Source organism: Sylvia atricapilla, chromosome 6 (genome assembly GCF_009819655.1).
Source record: "Sylvia atricapilla isolate bSylAtr1 chromosome 6, bSylAtr1.pri, whole genome shotgun sequence".
In the NCBI taxonomy this organism is placed as follows: domain Eukaryota; kingdom Metazoa; phylum Chordata; class Aves; order Passeriformes; family Sylviidae; genus Sylvia; species Sylvia atricapilla.
Genome location: NC_089145.1, coordinates 33,952,269 through 33,971,480, shown reverse-complemented (window position 1 = coordinate 33,971,480; position 19,212 = coordinate 33,952,269).

The window sequence follows — 19,212 nt, the reverse complement described above, 5'->3', positions numbered from 1 at the left end:
TCTCTACATTATTTTACAAATCCTTTTTAACTAACTCCACCACTAATATTAGTTTTCATTCTGGTTTTGACCAAGAAGGAAAAAAAAAAAAAAGAGGAAAACAAACCCACAGATAAAAGTAACAATTTTTGAAGATACAAGCCTGTAAAAGAAAGGTTGGAAAATATAAGGCCATGCTAACTGGCTAGAATGCTTATCACTAAGTGAACCCTTTTCCCCCTGGTGTCCTGAAGAAGGTACCAGTAACTTACTGATAATTTCATTAACAATCTATTTTTTAAAAAAATTACTCCAGTATGCAAATATAATTATTCCAGTCAATATCAGGATAAAGACTTAAAGACAGACAAGAATTCTCTCAACAATTTAATTCTTTTCCATCCTTATGACAAGAGTCTTGAGCATTTTATGAATAAATTAAATGGAGTAACTGAAGGTTTTTAACCAATGCTTTGATTACCTTTATTAGAAAGGGTGGTTGTGCATTGTACTCACAGTGGAGGCACAGGTAACTGCAAACACTCATTCTTCCAGGGAAGCACTAGAATAAGCAATGCACAGCTCCATGGCACTGAGAAGATCCCTGGCCAAAGGTGCAGAAGTGGACTGGATCTCTCCCTCAGATTGCAAAAGGCACCTGAACAAAACAAACAAGCAAACAAACAAACAAACAAATTCCCATGGTAATTAGAGAATCGTTCCCATTCATTGCTAAATTGCTAAAAAAATGCACCATGCTGTCCAGTCCTGCAGGTAGCCACAGGCTACAGCACCCATTTGTTCTATGCTGCCAGCAACATAACATCTGTACCAAGAGGACACACTACATTCCAGTGCATCTTTGCAGATTCTCATGCCACCCTGCAGTACTTCTGTGCTGTGGAAAGCACCTTCCACACTCAGGTCTCTCCCTGTGGCTCATCTGGCTCTGCTTCTCCTTTAGCAACAGAGCTGCTGTGAGACCCTTGGGCTGTGTCTGCTTTCCTGCACATTTCACACACTCCCCAGGGGCTGCTGGAGTGCAGGGAGGTACAGTCATCCCTGGCTCAGCAACTGAGCAAACCAACTTCTGTCCTGCCCATGCAGATCAGAGCACACAGTGTGCACAGAAAGCAATCAGTAATTGAACAAAACCTGTTAGACATCCAGCATGGCTGTATTCCATCAGACTGTAGCCCTCCCGTTACCTTGACACTGGGCTTTACAGACTGACTGCTTTGCTAAGAGTCATACCATGCAAATACTCCTGACTCCCTGGAGAAATATGACAATTGTGTCACTTAAATCAAGTCATACTTTATAAGGCACATCATGAGAATAATATAAATGATGTCCAGGTTTTGTTCTTGATCAAATGTTGTTCAGCTGGCTAGAGCAAGGTGCTGATAATGCCAAAGTCATGGGTTCAGTCCCTGTGCGGGCAATTCACTTTAGAGCTGGACTTTGGCAATCTTTATGGGTACAATCCATGAACACATGAACCCGGTTCTTAAGCTTTTCTTTCCTGTTTATGGAAATAATATTTATCATCAAAGTTAAGTAAGTTTTTTGGCAAATGATACTCACCTACTGAGGTATGCTTGAAGGAAGTAAAACAAGACACATTGTAGATGGCCTAGGTTTATTATCAGTAAAACTGATGAGGCTTTGCACATCAAGAAATAGGATTTTTTGAAATTTTTTTACTGACTTCAGCAGGTCCTTCTTCCCTCCTTTCCTTCTTTCACTCATTGCTCCATCCTAAAACTTCTCCTAAAGCTTGTGCAAAAGAGTATGAAGACCTTTTAGATACTCATTTTTTATTATGTTAATCAAACAACCTGAAGCACAATATTTTCACTCATATGTGAGAATTCCAAGCTGGTTTTAGTAAACAAATAGCCAAGTCATTTTTAGCTTAGAAAACCTCTTCAATCTGTAGTGTTTGATTCAAATACATGTTCTTATTATAGTTATATTTGTATTTTATTGGAAGTTCTTCTCAGCAGTATAAGTAAATGCTTGAAGAGGTTGCCTCTAGCATCTTTGAAGCCTGCAACAGCATTTAGTGTGAGTTGGCTCAAGAATACTCATATTTTATTTAATTGTATTTCTTTTTAAGTCTGACTGTAAAATGTAACTTTGAAAGTTGCTTTTTTAAAACTACTTTCACTTCTTTTTTCAATTTTCTGCTTCTGTTCTAAAACTTTTGCCCTAACCCTTACGAGCCCTCTCAAGACACCATGCTGATTCACTTTCAAGCAAGTTTTCCTGGGAACTGAAGCTCACTGGTCTGTATTTCCATAGGTCTGTATTTCAGCGACTTAGACTGGCAGCAAAGTTAGCAATGGAAATGAGACAGAATAAAACCACATTGAGTTCCATGTTAGTCCATTCTTAAACTCACTTTCATAGTTATTATTCCTAAAACAAACAAACAAAAGCTAGAGAATTACACACTACATTAAATACTCTTCTTGTAAGGAAAGACAGACAAATCAGGGAAATCATCCAGTGCATCTCCATAAACAAAGTAAAATAAGAATCTGTCCAGTTTTCTGAGAAGGAAAACATTTAGGGGGAGAAAAAAAAGTTCTGGAGAAAGGAAAGAAAAAAAACATGCTGTTCTGAAGTGCCACTATGGATGTTACTTGCTCAATTGTCTGGTTAAACAATTGCAAATGAGTACTGATAAACTTGTCATTACTGAACTGTGGCCTGGGAGCCGTCATGTTTTGAGGACCCACAGCACTTACCAGTAAGTACATAACATTTTTATAGTGCTCAAATAAATGCTTGATGAAAGCCATACATGCTGTTCCATGAGATGCTGAGCATGTTCTTAACTTTCCCTTCCCATTGCACAAAGGAATTCAGCTGAAGTTTTCCCTCTGTTTAGAGCCAGGCAATTCTCCCATCTGTCTGTGTTCATCCTCTTCAACTCCAATTTTGCTAAGACAGTCCCAGAGGTTCTCTGACAAGGACACCTGGCCTATGGCTGTGGCAGACAGCGGCAGCATGTGCAGAGCTGTGCACATGGTCCCAGACATTCAGGAAAGGAAAGGTACTGGTGTACCTTCAAATGGGTCCTCTCAGACAATGAGGCCACTATTCCTTCTGCACTGTGCTGCACAAAGGGCATCAAGACAGCCAGGCCCTACAGGAATAGTGATAGACTTAGTGCTCAGAGGAGTATGCCCCTGATCCTGGCAAGGACCCAGGAAATCAGAAAGCTTTGGTCTGATCCTCAATCCTTTTGATCAATCTGTATTTTATTAACAATGAACTCTTTATGCCATCCATGGAGGAAAAGAAAAGAAAATTCAATTTTGTGGAGTGTTTATTTTCAAAAAGAGGGATAGGAGTTTTGTTCAGTTTTTCTTTAAACCAGTCAGTAATAACAACTTCAACACAGGCTCTGTGTGCACATCAAGCCTCTCTCAGAGGTGCAGCCAGAGAACTTGGGGCTCGCTGTCTGTAGCTGGTCTGTACCTGAGTACAGAAAGCATGGAGGGCAAGGGTGACAACACACAACAGGGACACAGAACTGTGGCATAGCAGCTGCCAGCTCTGGGGGCCAGTACAAAACAGCCGTAGTGGTAATGCTGGTGACTGTAGTGATGACTTCTGGCACAGTGATCTGCATGGCCCTGATGCCAGAGGCCAGTTCTCTGAGAGAACCACATTGACTGCCCACTGCTATTTGTCACTTCATTGCAGGAGCCACCTTGCAATTAACCTTCTCCAGGTCTTGGTGAATTGGGACCTGGATGAGTGTGAGCCGTGCCAGTCACCACTGTCACCTAGGTTTTATCAAAGTATATGTAACTTTTCTTTTTCTATTAAATAATTTATTAGGAGATGTTTCACCCAGATGAATCAGTATCCAGCGTGGGTCTCAATGCACCTAATTTTCTCTTTCTAAGAGCTGACCATACCATTTAATTTACCTGTTGAGACTTTTCTATGGTAAATAGAGAGAGCCCAGTACCTCCAGGGGATAATTCATCTCAGTAAATGTAGATGTCCAAGTCAGATAGAACAATACTTTCACTGATGGTGCTACCTTGGATTTAATCACTAATCAGCTTTAAATTTTTCCCAAGAGTTTTGCTATTTTGATCAATGTGCAAATAATGTGGACCAATGCCATAATGTCACTTTCTTATTTGCTATTTCTTTGCTGACTCTAGATCTTGGTGTTATACAAAGTTTATCCTAAGGGTGTGTTCTATATCATGAAAATTCAGAGTTTCAGATTTTCAGATAAATGAGTCAGCCTTTTTTTTATGGGGTATGAGTCTCCTGAGATTTGAAATTTTTTTGACAGATTGGACATTTGATGAAATGTTCTTTTCAGAAGTCCACAGGTGAACTGCTTTTTCTAGGACCAGAGAAAAAGCTCCATGAATGAAACTTATATTCACATAAACATCTTCTTTGCAGTGTCCTAAAAATGTTATTAAAAAGACAATAATTGTGAAAAATGAAAGCTTTGTACTGCAAGAAGTGAGAGCCTTTTTGGATATCAACCTCATTAAATTCTCAGTATTTACAGATGAAATGGTTTGAATTATCTGTGTAAATTTTTTTCCTGATTTTCTGTTTCTTCAATTATTCTTATCAGCAAAATTTTTGTCAGTTTAAGTGCTTAAATTTATATTGAGTATTTAATTATTTGGACAGCTGATAACAATATGTTAAATAGGAAGTAAGTTGAATTATTTGAATAATTACCTGAATTGCATCAGGAAAAGAATTAAGGAAAACCCTTTAAAAGACACTACATCAATAGAATTCCAAAGAGATAAATATATTGGTTTTCAATCCAGTCACAACAGAATTAAAGTCTGATCCAAAGCAACTGAAATCAATAGGAGCATTTCCACTAACCTGGCCTTGGATGATCAAGCTCCTGATGTAGAAGGCAAAAAAATCGAATCTCCTTTATCTGTATTCATTTCACATGCAAAAGTAAAAGGAGCTTCATCCTGTGCTCAAGTGAAGACAAAGAATCTTGATCTTGAATAAACTACTGTAACTTCTGTCCAGACAGAATCTTGTTCAATCCAACAATGATATAGATATAAAAAGTTTGAAAATAAAGTTTTCAAATGTTTTATTCCTAACAGTTCAGAAACAAATTTTCTTAACATACTTCTAAATCATTTTCCATTAACAATGGAATGACCAGTCACTCAATTTAGACTCTACTTCATTCCTATTCAATATATATATTGTGTACTGCTAAACATCAAGGAAGACACAAAGTTACCAAAATAAAATAGGATTATATTACACACATGGAAAATACAACGATTCTGAGATTTTAGGCAATAAATATATATATATACTAAAAATTATGTTAAAAAGTGCAATCCACGACTGCAATATGGAAACAAAGAAACTACAGGGGCCTGAGGGCCAGGGACAATTTAGGACAGCACAATATCACTGGTGAAATGTTTGGATACTGAAATTGGTATTTAGGCATCTTAGAGAAATGGGATCCTCCTTCACACTACATTTAACGCTACTAATATGTCCAGAGATTCCTAAGATTAATTGTTGACTGTCTTGACAGTTTTAACAACAAAAGTTGTCTCTTTTCCTAAGTGTTATGTACCTCATGATATGCAAAGCCCAGATTCTTCACTAAGAGCAAATTCTTTAAATATTTAATTTTTGGTAAGTAGTACGTCGTTTCTGATAGGTTTAATTCTAAAACTTACCTTGGATTTTTTAAAAATTATCTGGTGTTCCAATCATAAACCATTTAAATCTCACTCTATTGTGTACCCTGACACAAAAATCACAAGAGGATACTGGGTAGGAAAGTATTAATTATTTGATTTTTTAAATTTCTTTTTTTCATTCCAGAACTCATTATACATTCCAAGCCCATAAAAACTATAATGTACAGTCATAAATAGCATTTCCTCACATGATTCAGAGAGACCCTATATAGTGTTCACAAACTGGACTGCAGGCTGGTGGGTGTAAATTCCCTAGTTTTCCTCTTTAGTCTGTGAGAGAGGAGAAATGCTTTTTGTAGCATTTTAAGACCTGCCTAAGCCAATGAGCCCAGGCTTATTCTGTGTCGGGTTTGGCTTTTTCTTTATTTCAGTCCAGTCTCTTTCTATGGATATCTGTGAACCAGATGCTTGCAACTCCTCAAACATTGGAGTCAAATGCTGTGTTTGCAGTGCTGATGCCTTTTCTACCATTTCAAGTTTTTGGATTTGTGGTTCAACCACATCTTGTCAAGATGTGATCTCTTCATCTCCGAGGGTCATATTTCTTCTTGGCATTTCTCTCTCTTCTGGATGAGGAGTGTGAATCTGGGATTCTTGTGCAGCACGTGATCCTTGGGCAGCACTACCAAAGGAAAAGCTGGATCCATCAGGTAGCCAAAAGGTAAACAAAGGAATCTGTGCTATGGATTCATGCGAAATCTGGCTACCTTTTGGTGAAAGGAACATTTGAGAAAATTGAGTGGATAAATCTGTGCTGAACTCCAAAGCTGTTTCTTTGAATTGTAGAGAAAATTCTTTCATGAAATTCTTGGATAGTAAAAATGAATGAGTCTGAATTGGAGGAGCTGCTACTGTTGACCTGACAGGAACGCCTTGGGAAGCAATGATGTGGATCAATCTGTAATTGATGCTTCTTGTTCTTGAGCTGTTCCATTGTCCTCCAAAATCAACAAAGGCTCTTCTTGTTTTTGTCGAAATTGTTGTTTTGAGGGATAAATCTGCTTTCCATGTGCACCTGGTGAAAAGGGATGCAGTGTAGGGGTTTCGACACTGAGCGGCGCTGTTGCGGCACCGGCCGAATTCGCTGCGACTGCTGCAGCTCTGCGGTGCCACCACTAGGCGGCGCTGTCAGCACCACAACTGGGTCTTGTCTGTCAGTGGCCGCCTTCTCTGGGATCTCTTCCAACATCTCCGACAAAAGACGCTGTGCTTGTAAAAAAAATTCAGTTTCTGGGTCTTTTGGAATCACTGTGCTAATTTTTGTACGAGCGTCCGTATGTTCAAAAGCTGCAGCTAACTCTGAATTCCTGAAATTGCTGCCCTGGTACCAAAATGCCTCTTGTGGGCGTGGTCTGGCTCCACTGTGCCTTGAGGGGGTGGCGCCTTGAAGAAACTCTCCGCCCTGGCCACGCCCCATCCCTGCTTGCACCGCCTCCGCCTGCTCCAGCCCCGCTTGCACCGCCCCGGCACCGCCCGAGGGGGGGTCCATTGTCCACCCGCCCCCGGGGCCGCCCCATCCCTGCCGCGGTCGGGGTGTGCCCCGTCTGCCGCGGGCCCGCGGCTCAGGCTCCACCCCGCTCGCTCTGCGCTTGCGCCAACACCAGCCGCGAGTGTTTCTGGGGTTTGCAGTGCATAGCTCTGCGCCTGCGCCGCCTTATTCTGGCTCTTCGCCCGTGCTTCGCGATGCGGACACAGACTGATCTGCGCCGCTTCCCGTAGCTTACGTCATCGCCGGGCGCCGCACTGTCGGCACGGGCTCTCCCTCCGCCTGCGCTCCGGTCCCGCGGTCTGTCTCGGGGAGGGTTTCCTCACCCGAGATTTACGTGGTTTAAAGTCCTTGGCTCTCTAAAAGCCCCGAGTCGCGTCGGTATAAAAAAGCAGAGTCTTCAAGGTTTGTTTTCAGGTTTCTCGTGTTGTTTATTATTTGATATCTCAGAATTTTCTCACGCTGTTCGCCCGCCAATCGCTCTCCCCCGCGCTCCGCCCCGGCCCGGTGCGTTCTCCGGCCGCCGCCGCTGGCCTTCTGTGTCCCCGCACCCGGAATCCTGCGGCGCGGCTGCTCCCGGCGCGGCTGACCCGACTCCGCCGCAGACAGCCCCCTCCGTGTTCTGAATCCGAATTGGTCTTGCCAAAATCGAAGGGTGGGGTGCAGCTGCCGTCAAATTCGATTTGGAGGCGTCCTGGTCACCGATCTGCAGTTATCAGGGTCACAGAATCCAGGGCCCTTGGAGTTCCGTGGGTCGGAGACGAATTTGAAAGCAGCTGCTCTGGCCAGAAATCTGCTTCTCTTCGAAGAAGCTGATGACGTGGCTTCTTGCCTTCAGAGGCTTTTCTGGGTCCACTGGGAAGCACCCAGGGACACCAGTTCTCGGGTTCGGCTTTCTGCGCCCCGAGATTGAGGTGGCTAAGAGTTTTTGCTTCTGGAAACCTTGAGCCAGGTCGCAAGAAAGGAGCGGAGTCTTCGAGGTCTTGTTTTCTCGATTTCTCGTGTTGTTTATTATTTCATATCTTACAATGTTCTCCGTACCCAGCTGGGACACGAGGTGACTCCCCTCGCAGTGGGACGTCGCAGCCTCTTTATACAGAAAACATATCGCTTGTTTACAGTTGTGTTCCGGAGCCTATGACCTATACTGAAAGGGTCAACTCTACTGCAACCCAATCCCCTTGAACTACTTTGTGCCACCGTCATCAGAAGATGGAGGCCAGGGGAGAAGGAAGAACCAAGGGGACCACCCCAAATCCTCCATCTTGTCTCCCATGTACATATATTCAAAAAACTCAAAGCTACATAATTTTTCATCCTTCACTAAACTAAACTACTGTTTTCACGTCTTTGTGGTTTGTAATTCTTCTCTCAATGTTAGAAGCCGTTCCCATGGGCTGAAGTCAAAGGCAGTGTCCTCCTGGACTCTGTGCCAGGGTCTGTTACCCCCCTGTGCAGCTCCAAGACCCCTCTGTACAGATCTCAAACCTCTCTACAGATCCCAGACCTCTCTGCTGAGGTCTGTGGCCTTCCAGGGCACCCAAAGGAATGCCCTGGGCTCCAGCAAATCTGCATCACAAATTCTCCAGTGAAATTTCCTGTTGATGGATATGGATTCATTCATAGCAAATCCCACTCTTTCTTCCTTTCTCAGTTTAGCAAAAAGCATGAGAGCGTACTACAGATTGCAGGGAGAAATTCTAAGTCAGTCAGTGTACGGAATTGTATCATAAAATACCCATTGGTCTAAAGACTGATGGCTTATTTTACAGCTGACACACTGATTTTTAAGTCTGTTACAGAATAATCCATGTGTGACTATAAATTTTTGTCTTCCAGACACTTGAATGATGAACATTCATTGAAATGCATATGAAAAAGTGTACATATGTAGATGGGAAATTAACCAGATTTAAAAATATTGTTAGGATTGTTGGTAATTTGTATCTTTCTTTATAACAAGAAATAAATACGTATGATTAACAGACAAAACCTTTGCTCCTTTTTTGTTTCACCATAGTCTTATGATGATTAGGTATTTTTACTATTTTTCATTTCTCTATAAACTTTTTATAATCAAAAATGTCCTCTGTCTGTAATACTGAGAACATAGTTAAAGAATGCCATGCTAGCCTTCTTGTTTGAGACAATAGTTTTTAATGCACAAATCTCTACCAAATAATGGAGTCACAAATATTTACTCTTTTCTTTTACTGTTGTTTTCCAAGTAAGCCCAAGGTTTTGATATTTAGTCCAGGGGTCACACTGATTCTCAGAGACAACTCAAAATCCTTTCTAAATTTTCTATGTCGCAGGAATCCTTACAGTCAATTACAGCTTTATGTACTATCTGTCCTCTTTGCTTTAGTCTTTGTGCATTTAAAACATATTTGTTTCAGTGGTTGTGTATTGTCAAATAAAACATACTGTTACATAGTTTATAGACTAATGTCTCAAATAAAAATAAAAATATAAGTGTAGTGTGTAATGTCCCATGCCAACTAAAAAGCAGTAAAGAGGTTTTTAAGTTCTAAAATCTAAAATTGCATACATGACTTATAGAAAACATTTTGAATATGTACCGCTTGTCATGTATTCATATGACATTTTCTATTAAAGATGACACATGCATTTTATTTTAACTGGGTAGTGATCTTCAGTTCAAGTACCCTGTCTCTGATTATAATGGATGGTCTTACTTTAAATGAAAATTTGCTCCTGTCTTACAGAAATCTACTATTATTACATTCTAATTAAATAATGTATTAATACCAAGAATATTAAATGAAAACATAGTGGGTATGGGAAATCTCTTTTTTTACACTAGTTTAAGAGGGTTTTTTCAGGTATTTTGGAGTGTCAGTACCTATGCTGGAAAATAGTTGGCTGCTCAAAGCTTCCAAAGTAAAATATAAGAAACAATTTTATATCTGTGTAAAGGTTTCACTAAGGCTTCTTTCAGGTTTTGTTGGTTTTTTGTTTCTTTTTTTTGCTATTGATTTTTTAGAAGGGAAAAATAGATGTTCCAAGTTATTAACAAACCACACACTCCCCAGACACTAAATCTACCTAAAATTCAGCACAGATTTACAGTACAATAATTTTTATGATCAATTTTCTACGTATTGTGTTAGACAACCCATACTGTACAAATTCATTGGTTTCATATTACAAGTCCCCTACTGGGAAAAAAAATCTTCCTAAGTCCAGCCTCCTGCTCAATCTCCTCCTCAGCTGTATTGTCCCTCTCTAAGCCACCTATTTTCATGCATGGGGTTTCATAAGCAACCCCAGTTCCCTCTGCTGCTCCTCACAGGCCCTGTGCTCCATACCCAAATTATCTTGGTGGTTCTCTGGAATTTATCCGTATTTTTCCTGTAAACTCAAGTTTTCTCATAAATTGAGACCCAAACTGCACAGTGCCTAAATGTGGGCTAAGAAGCGCCATGTATAGGGGTATAATAACTTTGCCCAAAATATTGGCTCTAATGCAGTGAATCCAGCCCCAGATAATGATGACCTTTTCTACTGCCAGGAAACTATGTTGGTACATGTTCAGGTCATTTTCTTCCTAAGGGCCCCAAGGTCTTTGCCACAGAGCTGTGCCCCAGCTAGTCGGTCTCCTGCCTGCATTGTCTCAAGAGGGTCTCACTCCCCAGGTGCAGGAATTCGCATTTGCTTCGGTTAAATTTCATGATGTTATCCTACAAGACCATTCCTCCAGCCTTGTGAGGTGCCTCTGGACAGAAGCCCTGCCCTGGTCCACTTCCCACCCACACCTCTCTCAAGTTTCTTGTTACTTGCAAAATTAATGTGTGCAATTTGGTGATGCTCCAAGTGTTGATATATTTGAGGTTAACCCAAAAAAAGATGTTTCATTCCTCTTTTAAACAGGCATGTCTATGTCTAAAAATAGATACATTTTTAATTCCTTTTATATATATCTATGTATAAACAAACTATATAGTGGATGCATAAGCCCGTCATGACAATGTTTCATAAGCTGTTATTTCATTCATGATGCTTTTTCACATACTGTTGTGAGACTACAAAGGCTACAAATGTAATCTGGTTTCCTCACATTTCTACATGGCATGAAGACACAGGTTGTTAAACTAAAATCTTGTAGAAAAGTTTTCTTTTAATTAAAAACAGGGAAGGAAAAAGAAATTCTATTAATATTTTTATTTAAGAACTATATTATTCAGCAGAGTCCATGACTCCAGGAGAAGTGGCTCATACAGGAATCTAGTCCAAAATGAAAGATCATGGGAGCCTGTGAAGAAGTCTGGTTTTCTCTGTTTAAAAGAAATATTATTTTATGCTGATTTTCAAATATTGGTAAAATAAGAAACTTGAAAAATGAGAAAACTGAATATAAAATTTTTCAGATCAGTGTTTAGATTTTATTTCTATGCTGTCCCTACTGAAATGTGCAAGGGAAATGAGCTGACTTAAGTATCATTTCAATTATTGGAAATGAGAAGTTACTCTACCGAAGTCTAGTTATGACATTGTTCAGAAAATAAATGTTCATGAGTCTAATTTCTCGCAGACATAAACTATTGTATCTAAATGGTTATGCTCAAAATTCAGTGTAAAACAAAACTGTACCTAAAAATGTTCAGCAGTAATAACAAACGGAAAAGCTTCTTTATTAAATTTTATAAATATTTCATACTTATCAAACCTATCATGTTGATTTCAAGGAAAAGAGAAAAGTGTAAAAAATATTTCAAAACAATATACAGTGACAAATTGGTGGATCTTGATATCAAGTTACGTAACAGAGGAAGACAAAAATCTAATGATACATCGACTGCTATACAGAAAATATTTATTGTCTCTGAATATACCCACATTAAACCCCATTATCTACACAATTCCCTTCAGAATTAAGAAACTGAGAAAAGTAAAATTTACAAATAAATGATTTGTCCTTCAGCAGTGAATTTGAAAATTCCAGGGTGACTGAGTTAAATTTAAAAAATAACCTAATGAAACTTATCAATTACTTTTTAAAGAAAAGAAGTAGGGTTTGGGGGATGTTTTCTGTAGGCATATAAATTATTATTCTGTTTTTATTAGGAGTGAGAAGAGGGAGAAACTGGTGACATTAGTTTATATTTTTTAAATGGAAATTTTCTATGCCCTGTAATAGTCAAGAAATACAAAGCATCTGCATTCACTATATGCTATATTTTTCATTCTCTTGTCTTAAGTTGAGCTCATTTTTTATCAAGAATAAAAGAAAACAAGAATTACTGCAGATCATAAACTCTCCTGAATTAGGAAACATACCAGATCAGGGAATCTGATATTCTTAGAAGACTGAAACACCAAATAAAATCAAACAGAAGCGTTAAATTCAGTTATCCTCATTCTTAATCCTCCAGTTCTTGAACCCACTTCACTTTACAGGTTTATGTTATCCTAATCATTCTTCCAATGTCTCCCATTATCTCACTGAGAAGCAAACCACTTTTATTCTTTTTCCTAACAAACTTCATCCAATGTCACAGTAAAATTCCAGCTGGGTAGAGGCCAACAGCCCAGTCTGGATGTCTTAAAAGTATCTTTATTTTTTTTTTTTTTCCTCTGGTGTTTGGACCATAATCCTTGGACCATAACTCAATTTTAATTATCAGAGAATTATGTGATTAATTTTAAAATATTTGCTTTTCTGGCATATATTCAGCTTTTTCTTAAATTAGGATGGGCTGGCATTTCATATATAGTGCCATATCCATCAACCTGCAGATCATTTTAAGCCTGAATACTTTGAATTAATTTTTTACCTCGGCTGTTAATTAACGTCCCTTTCTGTTGAGAAGTCTATTTCTTACATACATCATGAGGAAAAAGGAAACTTTCCTGGTGCCTCGCTAAAAGGCAAAAGTTTTTTGGCTGCAAATTCTTGGATTTCAAAGCCATGGAGAGAGGCTGAATATCTTATGAAAGGTTGTAAAGGACTCATGCCATGAGTTTTAATGTTTAACAATAAATCCTAGAGGCAATGCTATTGCCTGAGTTTCAGGTAAACAGGATGATATGGACTAATATTAATAACAATAGAATTACATTACTCAGATCATTTAGTAAGTTCTTCATCTTTCTCATTCTAAATTTTGGCCTTCCATCTTAACAGTTTTATAGCTGAAATGTAGAGTGCTAGATAATTCTCCAAAGGAAGAGGTGAAAGTTTTGTTGCTATTCACACAGATGGTTCAGTTTCAAATTTAATGGAATGCTAAATTAAGCAAAGAATCAAAAGAGAGGGCCAAGGCATTTTTTTACCCTAAGTTCAGATGATGATTCTTTAATTATGTGTTTTTCATTCTTAATCTTTTAAACTTATCTACTTTTCAGCTTTTTCAGTACATACTCTTTGGGGAAAAGGGATATCATGAATTTAAAAAATAGACAAGATTTTTTTACCCTTGGTGGAAAAAATATTCCTTGAATTTTGAGTACAAAAGGAAAGGTCAGCTAATTCAACTTAAAACAAATTGCCTCTAGCATCAGCCTGAAGAAAATTATAGCAGTATTTTGGTCAGTACAAATAAATGTATTATTCCCTAAGCTCCTCTGCTGCACATTACTGATTTACAACATCAAACATTTTCTGAACCGTATATATATAATATAATTAATATAAAAATATAAATATATATTTAATGAGCTATATTAGACAAAAGGTAGGAACTGAGAATAGCCCTGTATAGTTTCTCCCACAATCTTTTCCTTAGAAATTCTTTTGAGGATAAGAAAATTAAATCACCCAGAAAGCAAACCCTGGATAATGTACATTAAATGATGGCATCATTTGGCAAGTACATGAGGTACCAAACTTCCGATTTCTTCACTGTATGAGTTTGACAATGACTGCAGTCATTCTGTATTTTTCCCAACAGAGATAAACTAGTTGACCTAAACCCAGCCAGAGTAGTTCCTACACCAACAATTTTGCATTATGGGGATAGCATCAATCATTGCAGCTCATGAAATGAAGGAAAATTCTGGTTTTTTTAGAGAACTCTCAACTTGCTCACAACCCTTTTAATCACATTTCAAGTTAAGGTTTACATTCTCTACTGCAATGCAGTGCAGAGGTAGATAGGGCTGTCACTGAAAATGTGGCAGCCTGGACATTGCAGCAGTTTAGTTGCTGTATTCTCCACAGCATCTATTTGACCATTCTGAAAAGCAAAATAACTCCTCCAAATCCTTGCCCCAGCTGTGCTCTTCCTGACACTTAGAGTCAGCCATTCTGGATCAAGTCAGAATTTCTCCTCCAGATCTCTGCATTCAGGAGAGATGCACTCTCCTAAATGTGTTCACAGGTTCTGAGGTGTTATGAAAAATCTGCTCCCTATTATTTCCCTGTATATTAGCTAGTAGTCAGAACATGTAAGAATGAGAAATAATCTCATGTCTGTATGCCACATAGGACTTAAAAAAAAAAAAAAAAAGAGTAAGACAAAAGTTAAAAGAACCTATAAACATGTAAACTGTACAGATAAATGTTAACTGCTTTTTGGTATTCTCATTTGGAATTCCTAATTTCTACATCTTTTGCGTTATCACTCAACCTTTTTCCAGTTCATGAAGTGCTGACACATAATTCATCTGCTGTGTATATTAACCTTTAATATCAAACAAACCTACCTAAGCAAATGACAAAATGGAGTGAAGCAATGACACCTTATCTTTAAGGATAAGGATAATTACTTGGAGTATTCTCTTTACTTTGCTTATCCAATTTCCTCATCAGAACACGCTTGCTTAAATCATCAGTAGATAAGATCCTAGATTCTGTTCATTTAATCAAAAGGACGTTTCAGTCTTAGGTGAGAAAGAATAGTATTTATTGAGCACACCATCAATACAAGAATTTCTTGGCTGTGATCCAGTTCAACAGGCCTTGGTTGCCTCAACAGATGATATAATCAAATCAAAGCAGAATTAAGTATTGAAAACTTGTAGTTTTATAAAACTTTTAGTTTTATATGTAACTTCATAGTCCTATTATATGTTCAATAATATTGTCCCATTTTTTTTTACTACCTGATCATTCATCTTATCACAATGATCTAAATTTCAAGCATATTTGAGATATTGTGAGAGTTCAGCCCACTCCTAAGATACAAGTCTGCATTGCCACTTGCCTTCTATGATCTGCTACTGCATTTGAAGTCATGTGCATATGCTGCACAGTGCAGTGTGCTTCTACCTTCAAAGCCAAGAGCAGCTTCTCAGACTATACCTGTACTTCAAAGTGATCATCAGGAACTTACTAAGGCAAGACTGGACAGGAATGGAAAATGTGGGTTCTTACACTCCTTCTCCTTTTTTGTGGGTATTTCTCTACTCATTTACAACAATTGAAGAGAGCTTGGTTTTTACTGTAGAAAATATTAAAATTGTTAGAATGTTTTGCAACATTCCGAAACTGGTTGCTACACTACTTTGATTTATGAGGAAGGTGCTGCTTACTGAATCACAGCATGTATTAAGTTCAGATTAACAGAAAACAGACTCTATTTTATGTTGCATGCTGAAATGGTGCATCATCAGGTATCAGCAGCTGGCATACAGGTATGGGATTCTTAGAAATGTAAGTTGAGGTGTATGATGCTCCTAATTCATACACAGACACAGACACACACACACACAAAAAAAAAAAAAAAAAAAAAAAAAAAAAAAAAAAAAAAAAAGCTTTCAGAGAGACATTGGATCGTATCTATGGTATAATACAACCACAGAGATAAAAAAAAAAAAAAAAAAAAAAAAAAAACCAACAAACCCAAAACAACAAACTCATGCAGCAGCAGGAACAGTAGTTTTGCCACTACTTTAGTGACATCTAATTTCTGTCCTATCAAATTATCCATGTAGATCTAATAATTTTCTTTAGTGGATCTTGGTTAAGTAGAAACAAACTATTGAAGGTAACAGTGTGAAAAAAACAGCATTTGGCTTGGTTAGGGGAGGAGTCTTCTTATAACATTCAACTAATCTGAGAATAACCTCATAAGAAAGAAATTCATTGCTGATTGAAGAATTACTGTTACCAGTAAGTAAAATGGAGTTTCCATGTGAATCAAACTCTCTTTTAGATTTTGTTTTTATCCACTTTAAATATGAAGAGTGCTCATTGCATATGTCTCCTATACTGAAATTTCATTCAGTAATCATAATGTAAAAATCACTAAGGTCCAGCATAAGGCTTGATCTTTTCCTTGCAATAAGTCTTTATTGCTGCAGCTAGAGGTGAGATGAATTTTCAAAGACATTAGGGAACTAAGAATTTTTTTTTTCCTGCAATACTGTGTGTACCTCCTTTGAGTTTTTTAGAAGACTGCAAGGCAATCAGTTTCACTAGTGAGGACCTGACCTCTGGATCCCTATTGTTTTCTACACCTGCTGAAAGAATGAGAAATCAGAGAACCTTTCCTTAAAGAGATGAAAAGCAGTTTTTCTGGATCAATGAGGTAATTCTTTGCCTTCTAAGCAAAGTCAGAATTTGATGGAATGAAGATGTGGGTAGGAGCAAGGCATCTTCATGACTCTGCCATCAAGAGCACAGAAATGTCCTTAAACCTAGGGAACAAAGGCAGTGATTTGGATGAAGGACAAAGGGGAGGCTGGAGCAGAAAAAGGCTGAAGAACTCCTAATTTCTTTCTTTGTTTTATATGAATATTTTTAGTAGTCCTTTCTCCCATGTTCCTTAACAAAACACATTCTTCCTTCATTTACTCAGTCTCTCCCTGCTGCAGCTGCAAGCCTTCACAGCATCACCCAACCTCTCCACATAATCCACTCAACTAGTAACAACGTGTGCTTTGACCATTGCCCCACTCTTATCCCAAAACAGTAGCTCTGTTCCCAGTTCTTGAAGCCCTTTACAGGCTCATCATGGGGAAAGACCTCATGGAAAAATCATAGGTTATCCTTACAGTATTTCTATGTTCTTTGGATAGCCTGGGAAAATAATTTATGAAGCTGAGTAAGACCTAAGCTATGACAGAATATTAATACATAAACCACACAGAATTACACAGGGAGTAAACAATAAATGGCACAAACAGGAGCACACAAATATATTAGGTAATTAGTGTGATGAGCAAGAGTTACACAAACTGCAAATGACAACTAAATATTGCATTATAGTATCTGTGCACATGCAAATTTCCCTTATACATTTTACATGTGAAAAGGGGAATATGTTTTTCATACTTCCTATTGTTTCTTCCTTTGATTCTCTTTGTTCTTCCTTTCATCCTTCCTTCCTTCCTTTTTTTTCTTCTAGACACTTCTGAATCTAGAAAAAAAATGACTGCACTATTTTTGCACAGTAGAATATAAAAAAATCGATATGATAAATCAATTTCTGTGTTGTGTCCATCATAGATAGCGCAGGGGTTCATTGCATTTGCAATTATCTCAAAATCTATGGTGAAGTATATCTGCTATGTTAAAGACGAAATTTTATCTAAATAATGTTGCATTAAAATTTTCCTTTATGCAACGAAATACATAAGAATGGAAACATAGTAGTTACATTTACTTAAGTTCACTGACTCATTCCTTTACTGGCTGAATCAGCTGCATCCTCTTCATTCACAGAGACAGGCAAAGGCACATACGAATGATGCTGGGAAAAGGAAGAAAATACCTTACTTTTTCCCAGAGATAATGAATTTCCCAAGGCTTCTCAGCTGACTCTGCAAGTAAGTCACAATGCAGCACAATTCTAGGATTTAGAGGGAAGGTGTTAAGGTAGAGATGTCTGTTTTGGAGAGTACCTCAAGGAGTTATATTTATTCATGTTGTATAAAAGGAGCTGTTCTTTATGAATCAGTGACACATATGAGAAGTGCTCTGTTATGGAAATTAGCATTGTGTAATTAGTATTTTAATCGTGTGGTTTTTCAAAGGAAGAATTTTCAAAACTGATACTTTCAAATTATTTCATTAAAATAAATGATAGATTATCTTTGGTAAATACAAATCTATTTTAAAGTATAAGTTTTTTTAAGTGGAAACCAAACTAATTCAGGTAATAGGAAGGAAAAAATTCTAGAGTTTAATCACAGTTTGCCTTCACACATATAGGCAAACTATATAAATAGTATGAAATATTTCCCTAGAACTGCTTTTAGAAAATTATCAGTGGTCATTTCTTTTGCACAGCAAAATTTGGAAGGAAGATCAGACAGTTTAGAATTATGAATACATAAAGTATATGTTTTGCCATAAAAAATATTATCTAATACAAAAAGCAATACAAAATATTGTTGGACACAGAAATCCTCTGCCCTTGCCCTGGTAGATACCCAGGGGGGCAATTTCTTGTTCATATATGCTAGAGAATAAATCAGTCCTCAGAAGCAGGACTTTTATGTGTTAGGAGACATTCCCACTGGAAATTCATGTACATTTTAATATAAATGAGCATTTATAATTTAGAAAGCTTAAACCCCCCACAACTGTTCCCTAACCGCCATTTATGTATAATGTGTTTGTTAGTCTGTCAAGCCAATATTTAGGATTTTTTCCTATTATTGTGGAAGCCACCCTTGCAAGGATTATAACATATGACAAATATGGAAAGATTTTGGTATTTACTCTAAAGCTTATGTCAGCTTTCCTACTCTTTGAAGCATAAGCCTCTTTTTGAATTGTATCCAAATGGCCAAACATCTTGTGTGAAAAAATGTCTTACTATGCAAAGGTCTGTGAAATGACCATGGAATTCAAAGAGCATTCTGTCCATTGGGAGTTTTGGAAAGAAAAGGAGTCTCACTTCAGCTTGGCATAGTTGTTTGAAATTAGTCTGTAAGCCTTTTCTGAATTTAACTGTCATTTCACTCAGAAACAATGCTGCAGTCATGTTACGCATTTTTAGCCTGACTAACAAACTGAAGCTATTGAAAGGTAGTCTGCTACAGAGAGGCAGTGGGCTGCATCCCGAGCATCCTGTCGGA